Below are 27,750 nucleotides of genomic sequence, written 5' to 3'. Positions count from 1 at the left end.
TCCAGAGTGGTGTCATCCTTTCAATAAATATTACTGAGGACCCACTGTGAGCAATATTTAGGCACCAGGAGTATACGATGAATAGTTCCAAGTCCCTTCCCCATGGAGTTTACATTTAAGAAAAGGAGATCAGTGATAAATAAACTCGAGACTATGTAATGGCAGGTAGAGATATAAGCTGTGAAGACAAGTAAAGCAATATGAGAATAGAAAGTGAACAAGAGAAAGTATGCAGGTTTGAGGCAGAGTGGCCAGGGTGGACTTCTCTAAGGAGGTGACATGTATGCAGAAGTCTGAATGAAGTAGACATGATCCATGAGAACATAGAGGAAAGAACTTTCTAGGCAAAGTGAAGAGGAAGTGCCAAGGCTCTGGAGTCCAAAAGGCCAGTGAGACCTTTATTACATACACAAAATGAGTTTCCTTTTAAGGATGTGGGCATAGCTTTCAGAGGAAGTTGTGGGGCTTTTCGGATGGATCCGCTGATTAAAATAACATATAACAGATAGCATTTTTTAGGACCAGTTGTCCATCTCACTTGTTCTTTTTTTTTTTTTTTTAAGATTTTATTTATTTATTTGTCAGGGAGAGAGCAAGAGAGAGGGNTTATTTGTCAGGGAGAGAGCAAGAGAGAGGGAGAGAGAGAGCACAAGCAGGGGGAGCAGCAGGCTGAGGGAGAAGCAGGCTCCTCACCGAGCAGGGAGCCCGATGCGGAGCTTGATCCCAGGACCCTGGGACTGTGACCTGAGCCGAAGGCAGACGCTTAATCAACTGAACCCCCCAGGCGTTCCCATCTCACTTGTTCTTTAACTCTCTTTAATTGTAGGAAGTTAGAAAACGGGGCGTCTCTTTCTTCCTACAGACACATAACTAAACAGAACCGTCCTCATATGCAGCTTTAGCTTTTAGTGAAGTGGCTCTGTCAAAGAGACAGATTATATAACTGGCAGAAACTACGGCTTCTTTGGATTTGAGTACCGGCTTTCCACACTGCACCCCAAAGGGAATGCCAGAGGAGACTTGCAAGGCCAGCAAACTGTCTCAGAGAGAGAGAATCAGCAGAGGGGCAGAGAGAGGAACTTTGGGTATGAGCGGCTCCTGTTTTTGTAAACCTGGGCCCAGGGATCCCCGATCTCCTAATAAGGAAAAGGCTCGCCCATTTTGACCTTTACAGCCTGTTGCAAAGTCATTGCTGAGCTATTATTTGAGTAGCTTGAGGTAGAATAATGTTCAACTCAGCTTCCTGGAGCTGCATTTGCAATGCAATTAATTGACTGCTGTTAGTTGTCAATTAACATTTATTATCAATTAGTTCATCAAATTGATTAGTTGGCAGGACCTTAAAGTCTAAATGCACTCCTTTCCATTATAAATATGTCTATAAGAGTAAAAGCTACTCACTAATTGATGTCAAACTGGAATTGCTTATGTCGGACTTGACTCTTATCCATATTGCATTTTAAAATCTATATCAAGTGAACTTGGATAATACATGTAAGGTTCATACTTTCAAAATGTGCCTGCTGTAGTTGTTTTTTGGGGGGCAATGAGCAAATACACTAGGTGGACACCTTATACCTATGTCAAAAGTAAGATTTAATAGGACTTATTATTTCGGATTCACATGTCTAGAATGGTCTTACTTTGGAAAAAAGCATTGTGTTTCTCAGTGTTGCTGAGATTTTTGTTATATATTTAAACACAGTCTATATCAGTTTTAACATTCTGTGAGTCAACTAATAGGATGTGAGCTTTCAATAACTGTCTAGAGGAAGGTAAAATACAAGTATATATAATTTGCAACTCCTATTTGAAAGACAGGCATATATGTATTCTTTTTATTACCCTTCTCTCAAAAAGTTTTCTAGAATGAACCAGCATTCCAGAATAGTCTGCATTCTATGCATTATCTAAATACTAATTAATAGATTTTGAATTCCTCCTTCCCTTGGTAAAACAAACAAACCAAACCAAACCAAACAAAAAACCCAATATGCCATCACTCACAAAGACCCATTTTTAATTTTTTTGTGAGAGAAGAAAACATACAGACAAACGTTTAGCCTTCAGCATATGCTATTTTGTCTTATGTTTTGCACACCTTGGGATGAAGCATGGAACAAAACTGTAACTCTCTCCCTATTTAACAAAAAACACAAGATACCTACAAGGGAGTATTCCTTTTTATTGCCTTTGTGCAAAAAGATAATTCCTGCCTCCTCCCATCCCAAATTGTGACCTAAATATGGCTGAAAGACACAACATGTGACCTGCTTAGCACTGCCTGCCATGGCCTCGAGCCACAGCAGGAACTCTATTAGAGGGAACAGCACAGATGCTACCAGATGGCCAACATATTGTCCAGAGATGACCCATGTATAATTGCAGAAAGTTCAATACATTCAGGTTTTTGAATTTAATTGCATTGACCACCTTACCTACTGCTGCTGCTGCTTTAATTTAAGGTGGAAACATAGTTTAAGTGAGAGGGAGGGAACTCCTTACCGTGTTGTCTTTCTGCCTTTTGCCAAGAACCAAATTGCCTAAAGATGTGATTCCAGGTGTTCCCCGCCACCTGAACTATGAGCAATTTGTGACATATTTGCTTGGCCTCTGTTATTTGGATTGAGAGTTTTGCTTTTCAACCAACTTAGCAACAGATAACATTGCCCAAGTGTGCATGTGTGTATTTTCATATATTTTCAAGATTGTTTTTGATGGGGGCAGATGATGATGGGGTGAGATTGTGCATGCATTGCTGCTTTAGCCTTCTTTGTGCTTCTTCTGCAAAAAAGTTGGTTCAATTTCAGTTACTTTGCCACCCCCCATCTCACTTCAGCTCTAACAATGTGAGCTACCAGTGGGTGATCTAGTCCCCAAGAATTTATATTTCTAGTAATATAATATTTTGGGGGGAGTGGATGTTAAATTTATTTTGATGTATACACAAATATATAGTCATTTAAAAATAAAAACCTAGACTCTAGTTCCCATGGACTTTGAACCTGTTCTCTCTGAAGAAAAATGGCAATTATATGTAATATAAAGAGAGAGAACTATTGTTTCAGTTTCCTCTTGCAGGCTGTATTTCTTAAAATGTTTCTGCTAAGCAAATGTAATCACGATGGCATGCGTTATTAATTCAAAATAGCTTCTCAAATGGCTCAAGCTCTGGGATGGCAGCATGTCTGTTGCGATGTCATTTGTCATAATTCTTTGCTCTTATATAGTGCCTTTTCTCCAAGCCACTCACATACTACATTTGCTTTGTGTCTATATTCAAGACAAAAGATAAATCCTTATTTTGTTAGAACTTTCCAATCTACTGCATCTTTTCATATTTACACTGTAGACCATCTACTGGTAGATCTGATTGGTTTCCCTGATATGTCCTGGAAAGAGAATTCATGAAACAGTCAAGGAAAATTATTTTCCTTTGCCATAATCTGATTTGAGAATGAATTTTATGGTGGAAGCCATTTTATAATACATTCGATGATGTTTTTCTGACACTTGTCATCATTAATTATGCTTTACAAAGCCCAATTTCTTGTTTAAAATCTGAATCCAAATCATTTATACCAAAAGAAGTACATTTGAAGTGCTTCAAATAACCTTTAATTTTTATAAGACTCCATTCTAATGAAAACGGTTAAATGTAGAATGTCGTGTTAAACAAAAAACAATAATTATAGAATTAAAAGGATTTTACTAAGTTATTGTTTTATGATTTGGACTCGCTGATAAGCCTTTCAGGATGTCACAAACCTGATTGGGTAGTGTCCCTTTAAAAGCAGAATGGCAGCTGCTGTCAAAATGGAATGCACCCCCAAAACTTGCTGTTTATTCATATCCCAGTTAAAGCTGAAACAAACAACTGAAACTAATCACGCTTGAAGTTGGGTATCGCCTTTGTGAGCTTTATGAGCCTATTTTTCTGAAATTAGAAATTGCCTGAGTGAAATGTTTCTAGCTAAACTGCTTTCTACTGAAGTCATGATTTTTACAGTCAGATAAATGCCCCTTAAGCTCCATTTATGTAAGCGTCAGTGACATCCAGTGGCTAACAGGCTGATCACAGGTGCGTCTCCCCACAGTTTGAGGGGCCCATGGTAGGAAGACGGCACTGGAATCCACTCTGCATTTTGATAGTACTGTTTCTACTCAAGCAAGTTGGCTTTATCAAATGTGGTCCTCTGATTAGGATAACTTAATATGCCATTGAACTTTGAAATAGCAATGATAGAAACGAGACTTGAAAATTGGAAATCAAAATGCACGTAGGGGCTACATAGGAGAATATCATTGCTTGGAAAACAAAATTAGCATCCACACTAAACCCGAAGCTTGAAACTCTGCAGGTGTTATTTAGAAACGGTTATTGGGGAGCTTATGCAGTTTTCAGTTATACAAAGAGGACTTGCAAATTATGGTGAGGCCAGTTGATTATGCAGAGTTGGATGATGTTACCATTAATGTTTCAAACACATATGCTTCACAAAGTAGTCCACCTTAATTTGAAAAAAGGTATTACTTGCAATAATGTCAGCTACATAAATTTATTTGCAGACAGTCAATTCATATTGATCATAACTCGACCTTACGATGACCTTGAGGAAAGGTAGTCTGTGACGGGTATAGATATTGGGATCAATACCAGAGTGCAATCGACTACACCTAGTTACTGATAAATGAAGTAAAAAGGTGCACTATTGTCAGAAACAAAGATAATAACAGCTCATTTAGTCAACTACTTGTAAAGGTTTAATATTGATACACGTAGTTTTAATGACATCCTCAGGCATTCTCAAATGGCAGAAAACAATCAGGTGCAGAGTCACTGAGCACATTAAGTAGAAAGAATCATTATTTTCCAACTCCAAATAATAAATTCCATGATATTTATGTCAACATCACCGAGAAATCAGGCACTCTCTAAGCCACACAGAGATAGCCCACGATGCCAACTGCACGGGGCTGTTTTGCTTCAGTTTTCTTCTCAATGTGCCAGGTCTCATGAAACGAAGCCCCCTATTACATGGGAACAAAGCCTCCAGGACCACACATTGTACGTTAGTACTACCCTCTCTTGCACATTTGCAGCGGAATTAGCTCGCCTATCCACAGGTATAACCAACTGTAATCATGAGGAAGAGAGCATTTGGTCTCAGCACATCTGCTCCACATTGATGCATTCCCCTCTGCTATGGAAAGTTAAAAGAAAGGGTGTTAACAAAAATTTCCCCCAGTTGTTCCTTTCTCTTTGCTGGGAATTCCACAGAGTGAGCGCTTGGCAGGTAATGCGGAACCTAAGTAAATAGAGTCCACTGGCAAAATGGTGGCAGGTTGCGCTGCTTAACTGGAGGAGAGGCGTGCAGGAGCCAGCCCGGTGTCTGGTGCACCCAGTTGGTAAATTGTGCCTGTGGTGAGAACAGAGTGATTTTGCAGTAAGCTCATTTTGGGGAACTAGTCAGCCTGCTACTGGGAGCCAAGAAATATGAAGATTTGGTTTCAGTGTGTTTCTTTTTTTTTTTCCTTTTTTTTTCCAGTGTAAAATGTATTTCTATATCTTGAGCTTTGTTTATCTTTTTGCCAGTATAATTTTAAGAAATCAATGCCAGCAGTCTGATATTGTCTTCCTAAGGGAGGGAAATGCTAAGAGACATTTGTGGCTATTAAAACCTGCAAACAGAAGGAAAAGGCTCTGTTAGCATAGACTCCATTTGAATGTTTTCCCTGAATGCTGAAGTTCCTACGTTGATCCCGGCAGTTAATCTCCTGGTCACATTTCTCAAGCCACACGCTTTTTCACACGGTCTTCCTGTTTTTCGTGCCATCATATCATTTGCTATCTCCTTTTGCCTCTTAGACTCTCATGAAGCTGTTTATTAATAAACCTGTGTTTTCCTTACAGCGCTGCATCAATAAACCTCCGAGTGGTTCCGTTAGTCAGCTTTCTGGGAAATCCTATGCTATATTGAAGAACTGTAAATCTCCATTATTGCTTCCCATAGCACAAATAAAGAATACCCTCCTACCTCCATGATATCTCTGTTAATTTTTAAGGGTGAATGCATATGCTCGCAATAGTCACTTTGAGGTGCTGAACTTGGTGTTTATCAGGAAGGGGGGCATCTTTGCCACTGAAGACACCCTGAAACACCTATAATCAAAAGACATGCTAATTTAAGGTATTAAGAACCAAATTACTTTGGTTCTCTTTAGTCTTCCCTTTTCCTGAAGCCTTTAACTAATTTGGTGGGACAGGCGAATTCTGGACTTCAGAATCTTCTGTTCAGCAGCTGTGCTATTTGATTTGTAGTGTGTTATTAACTGACACGAAGAAAATATCAGTAATTAGAAAGATAAGAATAGACTTTTATATACCTTTTTGGTATCAGACAGAAGGAGTACGACAATCTCTGTTTATTCCAACTAAAAAACTTCTGGTATTTACTACTTCAGACAAGGGTGATAATTACATTTCTGCACGACTGCAAGAGAGAGTTTGGCCAGTGAAAAGGTGTGGCGGCTCTCCATTTTTATGGTTCCCCCAAGAGAAAGCACAATGGAAGTTCGAAGAAGAGAGAGCTTATACAGTGAGGGATGGCAGTTGGAGGAGCTCTCTGAAACCGGCTTGATTTCCTCTAAACGTCCCTTTGAAAGTTACAAGTGCTATGTATTTGAAAAGAGGAAACCAGTTTTTAATATCACTAAAGATGCTTTTAGTAAAGCAGATTCAGGAATCCTAAGAAACATTTCATAGTAATATCCCAGAAATCCCTATCACTCCGGGACTGGTCTCTTCATAGTTGGCATCTTTGGCTTACTTCCTAAAGGTTCCCTCCTTTCTGGGGATGCCTCAAGCACCTCTGCTGTGAGTTTTGGGTTGTCCTACCATGCCCGGATCTGCTGTTCTGGCTCTGGGCTCTGACAGTTGTACTAAGCCATCAGGGGCACAGGCCTATATCCCCCTCCAAATCAATTTTGCTGCTGACTTTCTACTTTGTATTTTAATTTCATTTTTCATTAGCATATCCACTGAGAACAGGGAGCCCTTAGCTGTTGCCAGGGTCTGTGAGTTTCCCAGTACCCAGCTGCTCTCTGCTGCCTCCACCTGGGCTTAGCCACCCTAGTTCTTCTCTGGTCTGCTAACTGGCTGACCTTGCGCTGTCCTTGACCAAAATTTTGCCTTCAAGATTCCGTTTCAGTTCTGTGTTGCTCCTTTGCCTCTTCTCAGGATCTCCGCTGGTCTCTGGGATTCTAGGGCCTACTGTAAAGACATTCTACAAGGGCTGCTTTTTGGGCAGGCTCCTATCCTCCAGATTGTTTCTCAGTTCCCACCTCTTCATTAAAATTTCAGTATTTTATTCAGTCAAAGTGATTGTATATGTTGGATTGCCTAATGATAAATTCCTGGTGGGTAAATGGATTATTCTTTTGGATCTAAGTGACATTTACATTTTAAGCAGGGATGATGAGAAGCCTCAAAGTCTTTCTCAACACCGAGGAGGTGGAGGGAAGGGATTATTTTAAGACGTTGGTGTCTTTTAGTAGCAGTCCTTGAATGACACCCTAGTCCAGATCTGTGTAAGGCCAGCCATCTGTAGCATGATGTCCCAATAGGTCTACACATGCTCCCCATAATCCCATTCAGAACAGCAGCAGCAACAGAAGACACTGGAGTGGATTTTAACTGAAGGCCACAGACAGGCATTGCAGACAAGTGCCATTTGATTTAGACCCTGAAACTTACCAGATTCCCACTAATACCTACTTTCAACAATCTCAACTAGCTAGAAGTATGTCCTGAGTTGTACCTTCTGGTAATTCAATATCATTATAAGTAAATGGAGTTCCTTTGCTGGGGGCCCTTCATTCTGACAGGGACAAATCATCTTTGGTGAGAGACGGAAGATACTGAGGAGAGAGAAACCCTCCCTTATGTTGTTCCTCTTAGCCATTCCAAGGAAGTAGGAACACCCAGCAGACATGATCATTTTTTAGGACTTAAGGCTTTAGTCTTTTGGTAACCCTGAATTCTGGAGCTGGGATCACAAGTATTTTAAGACATGGAGAATTTTTTTTCAAGGTAGATTTTCCATTTGTCATTAAATGAAGGTGGCCTCCAAAGAAAAATGCCTTAGGTAGATTTTCGGCTAGGTCCTACCTGCTGAAAAAAAAATACCTTAGATGCATTTAAAAAGATTATAAAATTGCAAAAGCAATAACATTTTACCATATTAATTAATTTTGAATTACTGCCAAACTCTTATATAAGTGGGTATGATATTCATGGTAAGGCCAAATTAATTCTTTATGATCAGTGCTATTGCAATCAATACTAAATGAATTCATAATGATAAGATACTTAAAATAAAGAGTTACCACAAGAACAATAAAAAGACCATCATCATCCAAGCTATAGCACGCTAATAAAGTATGAGCTCAATAAGCTGGTGCTATCCATGACAATCAATGGCAGATACTTAATTTATTTCTGCTGGCCCCTGTCTTGCTTTTCCTGTAAGGACTATGTAAAAGCATGGTCCTTTGATTCTACTGTAAATTGCACAGCACAGAAGAAATCCAGTATTCTTATTAAATAATGTTGCCGTAGCATTTCCTTTACATGTCACCTCTCTGGCAAAGAACTCAAGGCATATTACATACCAATTTACATTCCAAATGAATTCCTTTTGCCTCTGTTTCCTCCCCATGAGAGTCACATAATCTTTTCTTTCTTTCTTTAATCTTCTCTCTCTCTCTCTTCCTCCATTGATGGAGATATTTGCAGGGTGTATGGGGCAGAAACTTGAAGGGGGCCATACAGGTCTCTACATTTTTACTTTTTCACTTTTGCGCTGTGAAAAGACACTGTAAGGCTGGAAAGTAGAGGATGTGTCATATCTGTCCTTTACTATACTTCAAAGAATCAATCAATTATGAAATAACAAAACAATAAAGATATTTTGTATTTTCTCCCTTCCTCTCTGTCCTTTTCTCTCTCCTTCCACCTCTGCCTTCCCTCCTTCTATTGTAGGAACTGTTTTGAGTATCTTCCATATGTCAGGTGTATGCTGGGTCCTGGAAACAGAAGCAGAAAAAAACAAAACAAAACAAACCATAATCTTTATTTTCCAGCTTAGAGTCATGGAAAGAGTGCTGGGCTGCTGTCAGATTAGAACCAACTCTTAGCTCTTTCACTTTATTTGCTGCTTGATCTCAGGCACTGTGATAGAGACAAATTCCATATCAAATTCCTCTTTCTTGGGAACATGGAAAGCTATAGTTTCCAACAACTTTGCCTTTAAATAGGATTGTGTGACTAGTTCTGGCCAATGAATTATATAGAGAGATTATGTGTGTCACTCCTGCGTTAAGTCAAAAACATTCCTATGTAACTCTCTACTTCTTTCTTTCCCAACTTACAGGTTAGCCAAAGTTTGAGGTGGCAGAGCTACAAAATGAAAACAATTCATATTGCTGAGCCACTGTGAAGAAAACAGCTGCCATGAAGAGGTAGGTAGCCAGCCTGTGTGACTTTGTAGGTACATCGTTTGTTTCTTTGGGAATTGCTTGTTACTGTAGCATACGACTGACCTATTCTAACTAAAACAGGTATCTAACTTCTCTGAGCATCTGTTTCTTTATCACGAAACAGGGACAATATATTTTTTACCTACATATAAAGTTACTGAGAAAATGAAATAAGATAGCCAACACAGAACACACAAACTATTTAAATCAGAATTATGCAATGTTTGACTTAGTCTATTCTGGTGCCAGAATTAAAACTCTAACAATTTCATAAGATTCATTTGGCCCTGTTATCTGTCTATCACAGTATCGGAGATGTTGTTTAACAAAAGCTTTTTTTTTTTAACAAAGTGATTTGTGGACAATAATTATAATTCAATCTCTGTAAAGAGAGTTGTATGTAAATCACCACCTCCATGCGCTCTGCTATCTGCTTCGCATTACTCTTTCCGAGGGCTGAATGATAGTGTTGTATACTTCTCTGGCCTGGAGCTTGATGAGTGAATGCTACATTTTCTGTCCCATAGTCTGCTCCAAGATGGCTGATTTATACTTAAAAAAGTTTTGTTGCTAAGCTTGGGTTTTATTGGTGCACTTAGGAACTACAGACTTTACATCCCAAGATTTTATATATCAATTTCAATGGGAAGTTTTGCTTTCTTCCAACAGTCTCTATAAATTTGGGTTCTGGTTATGTTTTCTGCCCACCTCCCCTGAGAGCTGGGTCATGTTCTCCCTGTTGGCTTGCTCTTCTTTATAAGAATGAAAATTCCAACCAGATACAAAATGGAATTTTAAAGCTTCCTTGATGTAAGTATTTATTTATTTATTTTGTATTTAAAAATTAAAACTGAGCCACTGCCCCACCTTTTAACCTAGAACACCAGATACCCTTGAAAATGGCATCTTGAATTGTTACTGTTGAAACCACCACAGTTTAGTTATGAGTCCTATTCAAATGCAAATTTAAATCAGTATTATTATGTTAAATCAGTGTTATTGTGGAATTAACCTAGGTTGTGTGAATTCATTCAGTCATATAATGACTATAAAAAGTACAATGAATGGTAGAAAGTCACTGAATGTGAAGTGGGTGGATATTTGGAAATGGGTAGTTAGAAAACACCTCTTCTGAGTATGTGATGCTATTTGGTCCAAACTCAAATGGTAAGGACAGAAATATTTCATCTATTAGTTAATGTAGGTAGGAGTTTTTTAAAGGGCTTACGAAAATATTTCAAACCTGGAAAAGCGTTATTGCCAATAATTTATGAAATAAATACTGCAGAGGGACACTTGACTGGTTCAGTCAGTAGAGCATGGGACTCTTGATCTTGGGGTCATGAGTTTGAGTCCCATGTTGGGAGTAGAGTTTACTTAAAGAAAAAAAAAAGAAAAGAATACTGCAGAATTTAAATCCACAATGTTTATTTGAATGCATACAAAATGTCTATTGTTACTAATCAACTGAAACTCAACTGAGTGCTTAGAACCCACAGAAATCTACTTGGATGTGAAAGAGCTAGCTGTATGCAGATCGTAGGGCAGAATATTACAGGCAGAATGTTTTGAAACAGAAATGCATTTGATGTGATTGAGGAAGAGAAAGAAGGATGTGGCTAGAGAATAAGGAGTGGAGGAGAGTGGTAGGAAATGAGGTTGGAATCAGACAGTGTCTAGATTTTGTAACATTTTATGGAGGGTGAGGAAAATGGAGAACGATACTTCTTAACACACCCCTTTTTTCTGATTCAGGTGTGTATGTGTGAACACGTACGTGTGAGCCTTTCCTTCTTTTCAGCACATGCGTTTGCCTATAAGAAGTGGTTAAGCCAGGGATAAAGGGTCTTAGCTGTTTTCTTGTGTACTCTGGCTAATCCTTTGCATATATTATTGCCCTGATGCTTCCACTGATATTCCTGAATCCAAATACTCTACAGTACTTCCATGTATTTGCCATTCATGGGCCAAACAAGAGTCTTCTATAGACTAACTTGCTTCATGATGGTAGGTTCTTGACTTTCAGACTGACACCCAACAATATGTGGGCTGTTTTGGTTCATCTCACTTCAACACAGCTGCTTCCCCGACCTAAGGGAGAATTTCAGTCTTGGAGCACTCATGAGAATTTGGACATCCATTGAATGCTAGAGCCAGCCACCTCTTCTCGCTTTGTCGTGGGACCAATGTTTCGTTCTAGAGCTTCAGCTCAGTGCGGCTGCTCCAAATGCTGTATTACTCAAACTTGTTTTATGATACTGTCCAGTTGCCACTGAATTAGAAAAATATCTTAAAATAATTGCTTTATCAGGTATGTCTCAAAACTTTCTTTTATGCCGTTTGGGGAAGGAGGCGGGGGCAGTTTAGTGCTTTGCCTGCCAAGCCACAGAACATCTTTGCTGCTTTCTTTTTCCCTTCAATTGTCATTGAAAATAACTAGTCATAATGCCTTTGTAAGCCCCGCCTGGCCTCAGCTATGCGTAAATCATGTTCCCAGACAGGGCCCCTTGGTTTAGAGGTCCCATTGTGGGAGTGATTTAGGTAGAGGCGGGATCATGAATAAAGAACACTCACCCTCTTCTTCAGAGGCAGGGGCGAGAGAGCCCGGGAGGGCCCTTCCCAAACATCTCTTTTCAGCACCAGTATTTGGCTAAGAGCTTTAATTTCATTAGACAAATGGGGGCTGGGTTTTTCCATGCATCTCAGCCTCCTTTTAATGTGTAAATTACATAGGATTTGCCAGTCATTACAATGGTGATATGATTATTGGCCTCAAACAGACCACACTGCACAGGCCCCCAGTGATAGGCCAGCTAAGCAGTGGCATGTGTGGGAAAAATTGGATAGCACATGTTTTCTGATCGCAAGCCCTCAAAAGAATTGAATTCAAACCAATGAGGCTCCCACTTGGTTTACTCAGAGTGCTTCATGCAAAATTGATTTCTGGGTGGATGTGACATCATGGTAGGTAATGATGTAGTTGTGGGGAGAGAGCTGCCCAGGGCCCAGAAGCAGTGGTCCAGGAGAAAGCTTTTGGGTTTGGAGGCAGAAGCCATAGTTCGGCTGTTTGAAGACAAGTCACTCAACTCCCGTGAACGTCAGTTTCCTCATTCACAAAATGGGGATAATAATGTTTGCCTAATACCTGCAGGTTATTAGGAACATTATTTTTTGAAGCTCTGCTGTGTCTGACCATGCTAGGGAATGTCGCTCACATCGTCTCATTCGTTCTTTAAAATAACTCTTTAAGGTAGTTCTAGCTAAACTAACCGTATGGAAAGTTAAAGAAGCCAGCACAACACTTCCCCCCAGATGCTCCACGAACAGAAAGTTTTGTGGAAAAATTTACAGCTTAGAAAATGCTTTATAGTGTGTCCACTCCTTCTTAACCTGTTTTTAGAAAACCCCAGTGTCCGTTAGCATACTAAAGTCTCCGAGAAGCTTCTTAATAAAACACTTTTTTTTTTTTAAAAACTGTAATTTCCTATGAGACCATCTTTTTCCCTCTCCCATCGCAACAAATATATGCACCCAACTGCTCAGGACCTAAGTCTTCCATAGAGGAAATAGTAAAAGGCTAGTTATTGATTTGGGGATGGATAGGCAGTAGAAAATCCGCAAGTCCCTGGAAGGAGATAGTCTTTGCTAGGATGCGGCCAGTAGGAAAAAGACACTTTTCTAGAGCAAATACCCTGTGAGTTTATAATTATGATGGTTGGCTCATCCTGGTAGAACTATGCCACCATTTGGGCACAGTGTGAAAGGAATTTATTGTCTCTCTCAAAGGAAAATTTATTCTCCAGGGATGGAATATATGATATTATTTGTACTTTCTTCCATTCACACATTCATTCATTCACTCTGTATGTTATTTTAAACCCAAATATATGCCCCATCTGTGGTCTATGTCATGCCAGAAATTTAGACCTTTAGCCACACAAGACTGTTGTCTTGGTAGATCTATACTGACCCAAACGTAAGCACCACGATTCCATTAATGGCTTCCAACACCACCATCTTACTCATTCTCACTAGCACAAATTTGCCACAGTAACACTATTTTACATTTGTTTAATTCTTTGTGTTACAAAGCACATGTATTTCTCAGGAATTTTCAGAGTCCGTTCCTTAGAATACTGGGTAAGAAAGAAGATTGTAAATGTTCCTGAAAGAACAAGTATGTATGTATATTGGTTAGGGTGCTAAGGAAGTGGTTTCATTGAAAATTCTGGGTTAATAAGCAATTGGGGGGCGCCTGGGTGGCACAGCAGTTAAGTGTCTGCTTTCAGCTCAGGGCATGGTCCTGGCGTTATGGGATCGAGCCCCACATCAGGCTCCTCCGCTATGAGCCTGCTTCTTCCTCTCCCACTCCCCCTGCTTGTGTTCCCTCTCTCGCTGGCTGTCTCTATCTCTGTCAAATAAATAATAAAAAATAAAAAATAAAAAAAATAAGCAATTGGAAACGGTCCCTTTCATATAGGACATCTCAGAGTCTGGATGTGCACTGTGATTCTCTAAGAGTATGATAAAGGCAGGGGAGCAGTGATAGCATGCAATGTCTTCCAGGCTATATATTCAGCCAGAGAGCTCTTTGTTCATGAGCATTTATTGGTAATCAGTGACTACCTCTGATGGCTCCTATAAGAAATGAAGGAGGTATGCTGGTGGTACTGCCTGGGACCTGGCACTATAGATGATGTCCTCTAGCAGCTGTGGGCATCAGGCAGTCCTTAGCCTTTCTACCTAGTCCCCTGCAGGTGTGACTCATTTTCTAATCTAGCTGTGGTCTGGGTTGATTCCTGGGTCTTGGGTCTCTTAGTTTTCCCCCTCTGGGACTAGAGGCCAACTTGTCTCCCTTCCAGTCTGCTGGGCCCTGCCCCCTTCTCTTTTCTCTAGATCCTGCCAGCCAGTGGACCAGCACTGGACTACTTTTAGTATTTGTCCATCCTCTTCTTTGAATAACAACTCAGGCACTGCTAGATACCGAGAACAACTTTCCCTCAGAAAATGTGCTGTCCTATTTCACTGTTTGATCAGAAATTTTAGATATTCATGCTAGCTTGGACTGGTCTTAGGTTTACTATCTCAGTGGCCTGAGCATAGAATGCATAGAATGCACCTGTTTTAGCTCACCTTAGCTTGTCTACTGAGAGCTCCCAGTTTGCTACAAGGTCAGGGCTTGGTGGACTTTATCTTAGGAATGTTCTAGAAGGATGTGTTATATGTGAGTAAATTTATACCTGCTTTATACCATTGTCAAATGAACTCTGATCTCTAGACTACCAGGATGATTCTTTTTCTGCTGTACTAGTGTAGTTGACCCTCCATTACTTTACTCCTTGTTTACTGGGAATTTATTTCATGTACAGAAAAATTCTGCCAAAACTTCGATCATTTTATACATACTAAGTGTATAAGTAAGCTGGGCCACCTTCACCAACTTTCTGTATTAGGGAAAATAAATCCTATAAAACTTATCCTTTTGAGTGACTTATATTTGAAACATGATTCCTTCAATAAGACCTGGGCTGTAGTCATTCTAGGGTAAGCTCTGAATGCCAGACTTACTTGCAGCCAGGATAGCTTTTAAGAAAAACTGCCTCCAATGCCTCTAGCAATGATCCTGGAGAAATTTTAAGGAAGGAGCCATGTATATGACACCTGCAACTAAGGACTAGATGCCGGAGATTGGGTTATCCAGAGTGGTGTTTCTTACAGATCTAACTCACGTTTGTTGCCCTGACCATGGTCTTGCACAGATACTAGGGCCAACCGTGGTCTCTCTCTGGGTGGAGGTGGCATCTGTCCTCACCAGCAAATGTCAAGGACAAATACCTGAATATTGACGGGTTAGGTTGATGTCAGTTCAAGAACGAAGATGCTGGAGGAACAAACCTGGGGTTGGCCACACGGCAATAAAATAACTAGAGGTTGCTAGGCAGTCAGTATACGCAACATCAGGGAAAGTGACCCACTGAATCTTGAAGAGCTCAAGTTCCAAAATATGAAGAAACCGGGTATGCGGATAAGAGGATTCAGGGATTGGGGTTTGGGTAGTTCTTTATAAAATCTGGCCAGGAGATCTTCAAAATTCATTTCTATATCCAAACACTAAACAATGAATTAGGTTTATTTCATGCAGAAAAACGGTGATGCACATAACTGGAGGGATGGAAAAAGGAGCCCCCACCCCTCTGAAAAACTTTTGATAATTTATCCATATTCTCTTAAAGTATTTGTGATGAAGGATGTATGTTTGAGAGACAGGTGAGCTGTGATTAAAAGCCATGGAACAAAGTGCAGCTAAAATGACCTGCCCAGAGAGTAAGCCTATGACCTTGGACTTCCTTCTACAGAATCACGTTAAAGAGCAACAGTAACTACTGAGTTTTTGCTATCTGATTTCTGAAAACTGCAGCGATTGTCATTTGTCAAGTAGAGCCTTCATTCATTGCCCTAAACGACTGATGCCATTTTATGAAGTCTTCATCAAAAGCTTTGAGGGAAATTACATTATATAAAGCAAAATATTTTCATTTCATTGTCTTTCCTGAGATCAATGAGTTTAACTTCCAATCTCACTACATTCTGAACTGCTGCGGATGGAGTAGGTGGCAAATATTACACATTGGGGAAGAAAACATCAAGGATATAAATACCCTTGTCTTTTCTCCTCAGATCAGCGAAGAGCTATAAGAACAGGATAAATACCCATCTGCCTGGAAAATTGCCTGGAGGCAGGGTGATGGACTAGATGTCTTACTTAGATTCCTTCCAACCCTCGGATTCAGAGCTCTCCACTGCTGCCAACAGAGTTAGTTCTGCTGGGATACGTTCAGGACTGCAGACCCTGCTGCCTATGTGCGTAATGCCCGGAGATTTTTCGTGGAGATCCGTTAAGAACAAGCTTTTTTCTTCCAATTCTATGGAAATATGCTGCTTCTGAAATGTTATCTGCTCTGCAGGCTTTACCTGAAGGTGTGGGGCTCTCATAAATGATGAATAGATGAATGTGAATGGACTTTGGGGAGGGGTCAGCCTTGCAGGGGCCCCAGCATCTTTGTGATTTGTGTCTTTAAGGGGCGTGGCATGAAGCCCAAAGGCATTACTTAAGCTTACCTGCCAGGCGATGGCCATGGCCCATTAGGATCATCAGAGCCCACAATGTGACACTATTGATGGTGCTTGCTCCCAGCCGGTGCAAGGTGGTGTTATAGTGGTAGTGGAGGTCTGGGTGACAGCTAAAAATTCTCCTCATCCTAATAAGGGATGGCGGTACACTTTGCTGTTTGTGTGTATGACTGTATGCACTAATTTTTGTTTTTATTTAATGTTTAAAGTAAGCCATACTCTCTTTAGAAAATATTTCAGAAAGCAGAAGTATGAAGACTAAAACAAAAATAATTCTTAATTCCCCAACCCAGAAAAAAATCACTGTTGACACAGGATGGCATAGACATCAGACATTTGTGAGAGAACAAACCGAGCGCTCGAAAGATTAACATATGAACCCATCCCACCAAAGCGTATAAAGTGCCCCTGAAAACAGGAAATCGTAGGGGAAAATTTAAGTGTCCACTTCGGAGCACTAGTGATTCTCTAATTTTTCACTCAAGGAGTATTTTTTTCATTCTCTGGAGTACAAGCAAAAAAGTCTCATGAATTGCTTTGTGTTCCTTCTGGGGCAGGGATGGGCGGGGGCAGGTAAACCCACCCATTCACCAGCGCCCAACTTCTACGAGAACCATGGTACCATTACTGTGCTAGACTGACTACATTCTTTCCTCTCCATTAGCAGTACTGGCAGCGAGTGTCTATCTCAACCCATCACCCTTTCTTTGCCTTTCAAAAAATTTTAAAAAATAATGTTTTCCTTTGAATACTTGAAATCACTTTGTAGAATGTTACTTGATTTGTAACAATAAAACCATTTTGAGAAGTGGCTGCTGGTTAGCTGCCTAATTACATTTGTACCCTATGTAAATTGATCCCTCTACACTGGGGCTGTACACTTAATATTTCAAATTCATACAACAGCAACGCAACTAATTTATATGTTTCATGGCCTTTGAGTTGCTCATGATTAGAAATATTGCATATGCATATGTTAGAATTTTATGATTTTTCTCCGCAGACTTTCTCTAACTCTGTATGTGGGGTGTGTCTGTGTGTGTCGGTGTGCCTCTGCGTGTGGTGTATATGTAGTGCCAGAATTTGTTTACTTAACTCTCAGTGGAGCATTTTCCCAGTTTGTTACTAGTGTCAGTTATTTTATTTATTGACGTGTCTATTGTATCATGTTAGTCTTACCCACCAAAAGAATATACATCATAAGAGCAGGGATGTTTTTCTGTGTTGTTCATTTCCATATCCCCAGCATCTAGAATAAGTTCTAGCATAAAAAAGGTGCTCAATAAGCATTAGCTTATTGAATAAATCAGTGACTGAAATATTCACAGCATACACAATTTTTAATGACTGCGTAGCATTTCCTGATAAAGGCATAAGCAAAGTTTTGGTAACTAGCCCTCTACTGTTGATAATAAAAGCTGTATAGTATTTTTATTATCATAACCAATGATCTAAGGAACAAAAACTTTTTTCTCATGGATGGATTCTAGAAGTAGAATTACTAGGTCAAAACATAATAATTATGTAAAGATTCTAGAAGTAAAATTACTAGGTCAAAACATAATAATTATGTAAAGATCTTACAGCTTAATATTCTGCTTAGTTTCCTCTTCAGAACACTAGTATATATTTCAGTTACAAAGAATGGATGAAAATGTACATCTTACCACATCCTTGTTTTGTGGAATGACTTTTCAACTTTCTCCATCTTGGAATTCAAGAGAATTCCATTTTTATTATGGATATTATATTAGTCAACATATCTCTGTCAGTATAACAAAAACTTCCAAGTCTTAACACAATAAAAAAATTTTTTTTCCTTGTTCGTGGTACAGTCGGACGTAGCTTGCGTGACTCTTCCGCATAGCTGCTCTCTAAGAAGGTCCTTCACGTGTGTGTGTATATGTGTGTGTGTGTGTGAGAGAGAGAGACAGACAGAGAAGCAGAGACAGAGAAATTGGCAGACCAAGAGGTGTGTTTTATGGCCCAACTAGAAGTCGAGTAATATATTTCTGCCCACATTCCACTGGCCAGAAGGAACTTAGTTATGTGGTCCCACTTAGATGCAAGAGGGGCTGGGAACATAGTCTTCCTAAATACCTGGTCAACAAATAGATTGTGTCTTGAAACAGATTCTAAAAATGTCTTCTTTCACTTTTTAGAGAGCTGTAGAGCGTAGGGTGCCTGTTATTAGATTTGATGCTCTCCATTCTGCTCAAATGGTCTACACACTCCATTTCCTGTGACAGTGGCCAGGGCCTTGGCCACTGGTTTTCACAAAGTAAAGACAAATAAAGAGAACAAGCACCCATCTTGTCAGGGATGTGGTTGCTTGCCCTGCAACTGAGGAGAAATGCTATTCAATTTACCCACCTTTAAAGTTCGCTTTTGGTGTCCTGGAACAGTTCCAACTTGGATAATTGCATTCTGCTGATCTAAAATTCCCCTGTAGTTTCCTTCGGATGAGCTAGCCTTCATTTCCCCCTCTACACATTGTAGGGTAGTGTTACTGGCATCCAGTGATTGCTCCATTCCACTAAGAAGCTGGGTTCATTTCACCACCAGGAAAGCGATCCCTGGGTGAGTAGACAGAGCCCGCAGGTTTCTTTGGTTCCTTAAGTGTGGAAAACATACATTTAATAGATTAGTTAATTAGTGACTTGAAGCTCTAGGTGGTGGAAGAAATTAGTAATCTTTTGTTATGTTATAAATTTAACTCTAAAAATTAAAAAAAATAAATTATCTTCTCAAAAATATGTAGTATCTTTTGACCCAACAAATAACACAGTACGTTTTCTTGCTAAATATGAGATATTTGATATCTTTAATAATAGCTATGGAATCAACACTAGAGCATTCCCATAGCAATATGTTTACCTCTATCCGAAATAATAAACTTTTTCTCTCATGGCTTTCAATGAACAGAATTAACATTTAGAGAATCACTCTTTTTTTTTCCCTCCCAGGAACATTCATTTTACTATGTAGTACACACCATCCCCAATTAAATGCTTACGTGTGCTAAAATAGTAAGGGACAATATTAATTTTCATCCAACAATAAAATATTACTGGTGGCGGGTGATTCCTTTAACTATTGAAGGTCAATTTGCAATTAAAGGGTCTTCTAACAGAGTATCGGAATAACGTACTACTCATTGGGTGATGGAAACAAAACAAAACGAGAAAAGTGGCTGTTGAGCAATTATTAAGTTTGAGCTTGAAACTTGTAGAGACCTTTTATTTTTGTCTAAAAAAAATTTTTTTAATCCAAGCTTATTTCTGATTTACGAATTTCAAAGCTCCCAAAACCAAAGGAGGGAGATTTTCTAACACTAGGGGGTTATCCTATTAAACTTCATCATGATTCTCCTAAGTGAAAGAAGTAAACAAGAATCAATTTTCTTTAGTAAAGAAGTTGGCTGAGATGCAAGTGGAACTAGAACAGACTTGATGGATTCCTATGAAAGTTTACAGATACCTCAGGATCTACCATTTACAGAGCATTCTCTCCTCTTTCTTTCCCTTGGGCAGGGGGAGCTGGGCGGGGAATCTGTATGAGGAAGAAAAGGAGAGGCTCCCTAGCACACACAAAAGAATTTGATAGCTTTTAATTCTGCTAAGCCACCACTACATAGATGATGTCCAGTACTGTAATGATCTGGCTAGATAGATGTAATTGTATCTATCAAACTAAATAGAAGACTGTCAGATGACAGCCAAGATTGGATTGTCTTTTAGGGTCAGACAAAAACCTAGAGTGACCTCATTCCTCCCTTCTCACCATGCCTGTTTTTTCCGTCTTTGATGGGGACCCATTTTGCTAACCATGTGAAAACATATACGGTAACACTGTCTTTTTGCTCTACGCCAACAGCCTCCCTAGAGACCACACTCGGTTTATTTGGGCCCTGGGGATTAAGCCTGCCCAGGCCTCCCTTGTATTTGAAATGTATGCTATTGATATCAGTGCTTAGGGAGAATCAGTCCTCTGCAATGAACAGATCATGCCTGGCTCCATAAAGTCTACGTTGCATGGAGATGTATAGGCTGGGTGGAGAGGGGCCAAGTGAGGCTTTTGCTCTGGAAAGCAAGTATTAGGTCATGAATTAAAGAGTTTGCTTCCTGGCCTGGTCCTTAATATTCAGAACATTTCCCTGTGCGGTGTAAACAGATTTCAACTTTGAGTAGTTTTATGTTTGGTGGGGCCAGATCATTGTCATCTCTTAGGTGCTAGCTGGGTATCAGCATTGATGTTTCCCTGCCATGCTGTCTTTAAAACCAGCACGCCCCCACCCCCTTGCTCATTTATAAGCAGTTGGAATCCATTTTCATGGAGTTCCTCCAATCAGGATCAGGTCCAAACCATTTTGGTTTTTTTGAGCCTTCCATACTATATTTACTGTGTTTAGTGAAAAGCTGGATTCTCCCCGTGCTAAGTAGCAAACCCATGATGGTTGAAATATTCTGCTAGTTCTGCCGCCTTTATGGAAAGAGACAAAACACACAGAAGATGTAGGGTTATTAAGTGAGCTATTTCATCTCCCCATCCTGGTATGCATTTCAGTCGTTCTTGAGTAACTTGCCGCCACTGAGTCCTACAGGTCCTATTGTTTGTCGTCCGTGCTTCAGATGGGAACAAAGCTCTACTGAAGACAGGTTTGCCTTGTGTCTTTCAGCGTAAAAATGCATGACACTTCTGCATATGCTGTGTGTTAAGCTTAACCAGGTTAACGCCCCTCTGCCTGGGCGTTTGGAAAAGAGTCCCAAATTGTCACATGTAAAGGGACATTTCAGTGCTGATTTTTATTTCCATGAGATTAAAAGTGAAACATGCAACCACAAAGCTGGTTTATGTCATCCCCCTGTCGGAGCCAGCAGTCATGCCAAAAATTAGATATTTGATAGGTTTGTGAGAGAAACAGATGCAGAAGGATGCCATTCCCACAATTTAGACTCCTTCTTATCTTTAAGCTAGAAAGAACATTCCAGATGAAGAAAATCTATTTTATTGGCTTTAAAAAATAGCAAGGAAAATGTAGAAATAAAAAAATGCTAATTTAAAACTGATGTCATTCTTGGGGACTTATAAACTGCAAATTGGTATTTCTAACTCAAAAAAAAAAAGTCGTTCAAGACATGCTTACTTGATGTTTTCATTTATGCTGCAGTTTTACCTCAGCCATGGCATTATAATTGAGAGAAAATATCCACGATATATATTCCCATATAGTAGTATGTGAATATAGGCAAGAAAAAAAGGAGAGAGAAAACCATAAACCTCCAAAAGGCTAAAACATCCAAAAAGTATTCTCTCAGCTTTTTTTGGGAGGCATTTTGTGTCCCATTCTTTTTATTTAATTCTGCCAGCTGTCTGCTAAACAAATCTAGCCAGGTGGGGCTTATAACCCATGACTAAAAAACCTACCAGTGCAGCTGTCCAGCTTGCCCGAAGGAAGAGTTCAGACAAATGGCAGGAACGAAAAGATTGTTTTGTTTTCAAGAAAGTAGCTACCGTACCTTCTTCGGGTTCTGTTTGCTTAAGTTAATCCATAACGTCCTAAGGTTTTATGGTTAAATAGAAAAATAATAGCACCCTTTAAATTTTTTTAGTTTATTTTTATTATAATTAGTTTAATCTACTATAATTTTCCCTTAAATAAATGCTTTCTTTTATGTTGCAACCTGGCACTGAGTTGTCCATTTTCTTTTCTTTTTAAGAGTTCCTGATTGCTACGTATCATTTTGTTTCTTTTTCTTTTTTTCCCCTTTTTTGTTTTTCTTTCTTTTTTTTGTTTGTTTGCTCTCTCTTAGGTGGGAACAAATTATTAGTGAATTGTGACTGAACTTTATTTCTAAATATCGCATAATTAAATATGGAGCTATTTAAAGGTGAAGCTTGGCATGGTTTATCCGTGAGCAGAGGAACAGAACAGCCTTCTTTGCACTGCATCATCAGTCGACCTCAACTGTGAATTTCTAGTCAGCAAATGGGCGCTTCATTTGGTGCGTTTGAGCAGAGGAAGACGAGAGCTGCTCTAACAATGATCACGTTGCCATCTGATCTCCAGCTCCATTGATGACAAATCAATGCGTAAACCACTCGCTTACTTTCCCCCACTTATTTGACATTTATCAATTCAATGAATCTCGAAATCTCTGTCAAGCCTGCCTAAAATTCTTATTATCTCATGAGAAAGGCTGCGAGAGTTACAGCTGGTCCTGGTCTTTGGTCCCAGCACCTGTTCAAGAGATAATGACGCTCATTCCGGATGAGGACAGGGTGTCGATCGTAGCCAGACTTTTGTCACCCTCCGCGGGGAGGTACCTGGGATGCCAGTGTCCTGACACCCTTCAGAGAGGGAACGGCACTGTCAGCAGGCTTTGACGGGCAAAGTGAAGCCCTGGCTCTGCTGGGGAGCCAGCCATGATTCGGGCACAGAGTTAGAAGACAATGAGGCTGAATGCAGTGGTGAGAGTTTTCTTAGCAAGGGCACATGTCATTCCATAAATGGATGAGGAGATTTGGCTAAATCTCAGTGCAGATCTGGCCAAGAGCTAGAACTAAGGGATTGGCATATCCCGTTGCCTTATTTTTCCATGTATAGGGGACACAAGGAAACGATGCCTGTAGTCTGAGCTGTGCAGACCAAAATGGTGTCCAGAACAAACAGGCGAAGCCAGATTACTGTTCAAGTTGCCTCTGTTTTCTTTCGTTATGTAACAAGACATGAGTGCTATTGGCCTGGGTGCTCACAAACCCAAAAGAAAGCAGGCCAATTTTTCATGAGGAAATTGAAGTGCTGATGCAGAACTAACCCTCACAGCTTGTTGTTATTTAACGAAGAAGAAGTAATGGGGAATTTTTGGCAAAATTGGTATATATGCATAACAATAACGCAACACAAAAGATTAATGACATGACTTAGCCCTGAGAGGATTTGCACATGCATTTAAGTGTCAGAAGTAAAGTAGTTGTGCAAAGACGCATAGACAAACCAGGTTAAAAGAAGCAAAGCATCACTTCCCTTCCACCCTCTTTGCTGCCCCTGAAGCCCCAGTCAGGGGCTCTTCTCCTGACAGCATCCACCTTTGTCCTGAAGTTGGGCTTCCCTTGAGCCTTTGGGCTTCCCTGCTCTCGGCCAGTGCAAGCAGCCGCCACAGAGCTACTACAGCAACTTTGTGGTTAATCAGGAACAAACACCGAGAAAAAATTCACAAACATTACGAATACAGCATCATTTGCTCTTCGTGCGCGATCCTGATAAGAGAGAAGAACGAATATCTGTTTAAGGAAGAACACTCTAAACATGATGATATGTGTAAAAAGGTGGTGCTTGGTAGAAAGAGTTAGAAAGAAAATCTTGTAACATTTCCTCTTTTTTCCATTCTTTCATTATGTATGCACGTGCATATGAATCTGTTTATATTTAAATTCTCTTTAAGTAAATCTTTAAATGTGGGCAAGGATTGCTCTATAATAGAGTGCAGACAAGCAAATCCATAATACATACATTTTCTATATTTTCTCTATTTTAGGATTGATGAATGAAGATCCAGAGGAATAAATAATTTATACTCGTGGAAATAGAAACATGTACACGTGTTAGGCAAAAATCTTAGAAAGCTTCATTTCTAACCATTTGGTCAGTATAAACTGATAGTGGAAAGATGGAAAAGTTTTCTCCAATGTCATCTCCATTAACAAAAACATTTATTTTTTTAAAGGTTTTATTTATTTGAAAAGAGAGAGAGAGATCACAAGGAAGGGGATAGGCAGGGAGAGGAAGAGGCAGAAGCAGGCTCCTCACTGAGCAGGGAACCAGACGCCGGGCTCTATCCCAGGACCCTGGGATCATGACCCGAGCTGAAGGCAGACACTTAACCAACTGAACCACCCAGGCGCCCAACAAAAATATTTACGGTGGAACCAAAGATCTTTAGTACAAAATAAGTTTGTAATTATGAGATGGTTTTCTCCTAAAGACATTCAGATATGGCATGTCCTTTTTGCATAGCTATTTCACGAAACAAATGCTCATATCATAGAGCTAATCTGAAACACGGCTGTTAGGTTTGTTGTTTTGGATCTACGTGGCAAGAGGGAACCAAGTAGCTTCTTCAGTTTTATGTCTTCTTCCTAGTGTCCTAGCCTGTCCATCCAAGACCTGCGCCCTAGCCTTCACGAGAATGGCTTCCCTGTTTCTAGTTCTGCATCATCATGTCAGCATTTGGCTGACTTCTAATCCCTAGGATCATGAACTGGATTTGAGTATTTAGCCTTGAAACTCTTTCTCAATGGGAGAAAAAATTAACACTGAATCTTCATCGTGTGTTGAAAATAATTTGCTCATAAAAAGAGTGGCATGGTTTTAAAATTATTCAATCAAACTAGGCAACAAATGCAACCTATTAATAGCATATTAAAATATAACTTTACAAATTCTAGAATTTCGTAGGGGAGGAGCACAAGACAGAAGGATCTCACAAGTCTTACATCCTCGTGCAATCATTTTGGCATCGTTTTGATTATAGCCCAGCGTACTGACAGTGTTTCTGTTTCATGCAGGTGGAAGTGAGAATTTGAGGCTCATCTAACAGTGTGAATTTTCCCGATGTGTCACAATTATAGAAACACCTGAGCTTTCAAACTTTTTGCTGATCTGCTCTGAAAGTTCAGTGTGTTTAAGTAACTGCGCTGTCAGTATATTTAACTTCCATATTTTATTCTTTTGTCTCTCTCCCTCCCTGCCTCTCTGCCTCCCTTCCTGCTCTCTTTTTTTGTTTTTTGCTTCCTTCTGTTCTAGTTCTCTATTCTCCCTTCTTTTCTTTGCTTTCTCTTTTTTCCTTCTCATCAATTCCCCTTTCTCTTTTTGGAATAAAAAAAACTGGCCTTTGAGCCAAGCTTTTTCTTAATGCCCATGGATGTCCTAAGTAGTCAACAAAGTTTTTATTTACCTGATAAAATGTGAAAAAATAAAATTCCAACCCTGCCGCCTGTTAAAGAGCAGTCACATTTTTCTAGAGAAATCGTATTTAGCGATTTCATTTTCTATCAAACATGTTCCCTGCCTCGCAATAATTTAAAAAGGCTACACAGTCATGCTATTTGGGTTTAAGCCACTAACGTAATATATAGATTTGACTTCACATAGCAATTGCGTATTGAGTCAGGATGGAGAGACAGACCCTCTAGAGCGTACTCATGTTGTACTGTTTACAAGGCGGTCCTGTAGTTCTGGGGTTTACAGCCCTGCTTAGATCCTGTTACACTTAGGCTTAGATCTTTCTTTTGGTATAATAGAATTTAATGAGAAGGAAAGTGTGCTTTCAGTTTGCATTTTCAGAAGGATTTATGGGTAAGCTTAGAGTATGTAAAACCACATTTACCCCCAAATAAGCAAAGGATTCATTCACAGAAAGAACAAAACGTTCCTACCTGAATTGAAAAGGAAGGATTCTTTCTAAAAATCTTTTGAGTGAATGAAATATTAAAAAAAAAAAAAACATATTTTTCTGAAGCCAACGAGTTTCCTACCTTTTGCGGAAGTCCACCTTAAGGTCGGTTACAATTCTGGTGTGCCCGATCATTTGCAAGCCCCACTGCCGCCACCGAGAAAGGGCGGGGCTGCGTGCGTCCTGAGACATCTGTGGACCAGAGTTGCTGGCAGGGACCACAGAGCTTTCCATTGAAGTGACTGCTCCCAGCGTGGACCTGAGGGAACTACTTCCACATATCGACACTTGTCAGTGGTGGTCTGAGAGACGCAGAGACTGAGGGCGAGGGGAAGTAAGTACCTGCTTTAGGGAGAGCTCACCAGCTACCCCGCCCCCCTCTACCATCCAAGCTTTCATAAGGGAGAGAGAAAGGAAGCCAAGTAGGAGAAGACTATATAGTAATAAAGCAAATTAAGCGCTTAAATTATGGCATTGGCTGGCTTTGGTTATTGGTATTTAACTATATACCGAGTTTCTAAAAATTCAGAGCACAGATGATTATCTAAGTTTAGAAGAACTTCGTTTATCTGGGTCAGTGGTTCTAAATGCACTCTTGCGGCTTGAGTGCTTGTTGGGATTCCTTGGGAGGCGCTTCACACGGACTTTGGGATTAATAATCGTTTTTACGGAGTTACTTAAAAATAAATTAGAGCAGAAGATTCAACGTTATTCCTCCAATAATTTCATTCTCACACACTCACATTCCCATTCGCAGCCTTGAGGGAGTGAGGAACGGTGGAGGTTTAGCTAGTGCCCCGGGATTGCACAAATCCTTAAACGTCCCTGACATGACACTCTGCCCCTGCGTGAAGGTCTTCTGCCACGTGTTTTGCGGTGGAAACAAAAGTCAAATGCTGAGATCCATTGCTTTAGGGTTTGAATTGCTAATAGGTTTTTCTTTCTTTAAAGATTTTATTTATTTTTTATTTATTTTTAAAAGATTTTAATTATTTGAGAGAGAGAGAGAGAACACAAGATAGGAGGAGGAGGGGCAGAGGAAGAAGCTGACTTCCCGCTAAGCAGGGAGCCCCACGTGGGGCTGGATCGTGGGACCCTGGGATCATGACCTGAGATGAAGGCAGACGCTTAACCGACTGAGCTACCCAGGAGCCCCAAAAGATTTTATTTATTTATTTTGAGAGAGCGAGAGAGAGAGAGCGAGCGCATGTGTGAGGGGGAGGAGCAGAGGGAGAGGGAGAAGCAGACTCCCTGCTCAGCAGGGAGCCAGATGCGGGGCCTAATCCCAGAACCCCAGAATCATGACCTGAGCCGAAGGCAGATGCTTAACTGACAGAACCACCCAGGTGCCCCAGGTTGCTAATATGTTTTATTTGTCTATACTTAGCCTCATTATAATCATGACACAATAAAGGAAAAAAGTATGATTTTGTTAATCATCACCTAATAGTGACAGACAAAGCCTGAGAAAGACTGTCTAGTTGTTCTTTCTATGGGCTGGATCACAACTAAACATGCCATCAATGGTCAGCAACGACACACCCTCTGGCCATTTTAATTTCGATTCAGAATATAAAGTGCTGCAAAGTGCTATATTTAGGTAGAATTTATAACTGAACCTAAA

General features: G+C 40.0%; 1 long non-coding RNA gene across 1 annotated transcript in view; it reads left to right on the top strand.

Annotated features, from left to right (window-relative positions):
* LOC117801069 overlaps nt 1-27,750 on the top strand; it is a 101,119-nt gene that overhangs the window by 53,442 nt on the left and 19,927 nt on the right. Inside the window, exons 3-4 of the long non-coding RNA XR_004623456.1 lie at nt 9,435-9,522; nt 16,219-16,401. This is a non-coding gene — a long non-coding RNA (uncharacterized LOC117801069). The remainder of the gene's footprint in view (nt 1-9,434; nt 9,523-16,218; nt 16,402-27,750) is intronic.

This window comes from Ailuropoda melanoleuca, chromosome 2, assembly GCF_002007445.2.
Source record: "Ailuropoda melanoleuca isolate Jingjing chromosome 2, ASM200744v2, whole genome shotgun sequence".
Taxonomy (NCBI): Eukaryota; Metazoa; Chordata; class Mammalia; order Carnivora; family Ursidae; genus Ailuropoda; species Ailuropoda melanoleuca.
This window is presented reverse-complemented; position numbering and strand designations above follow the sequence as displayed.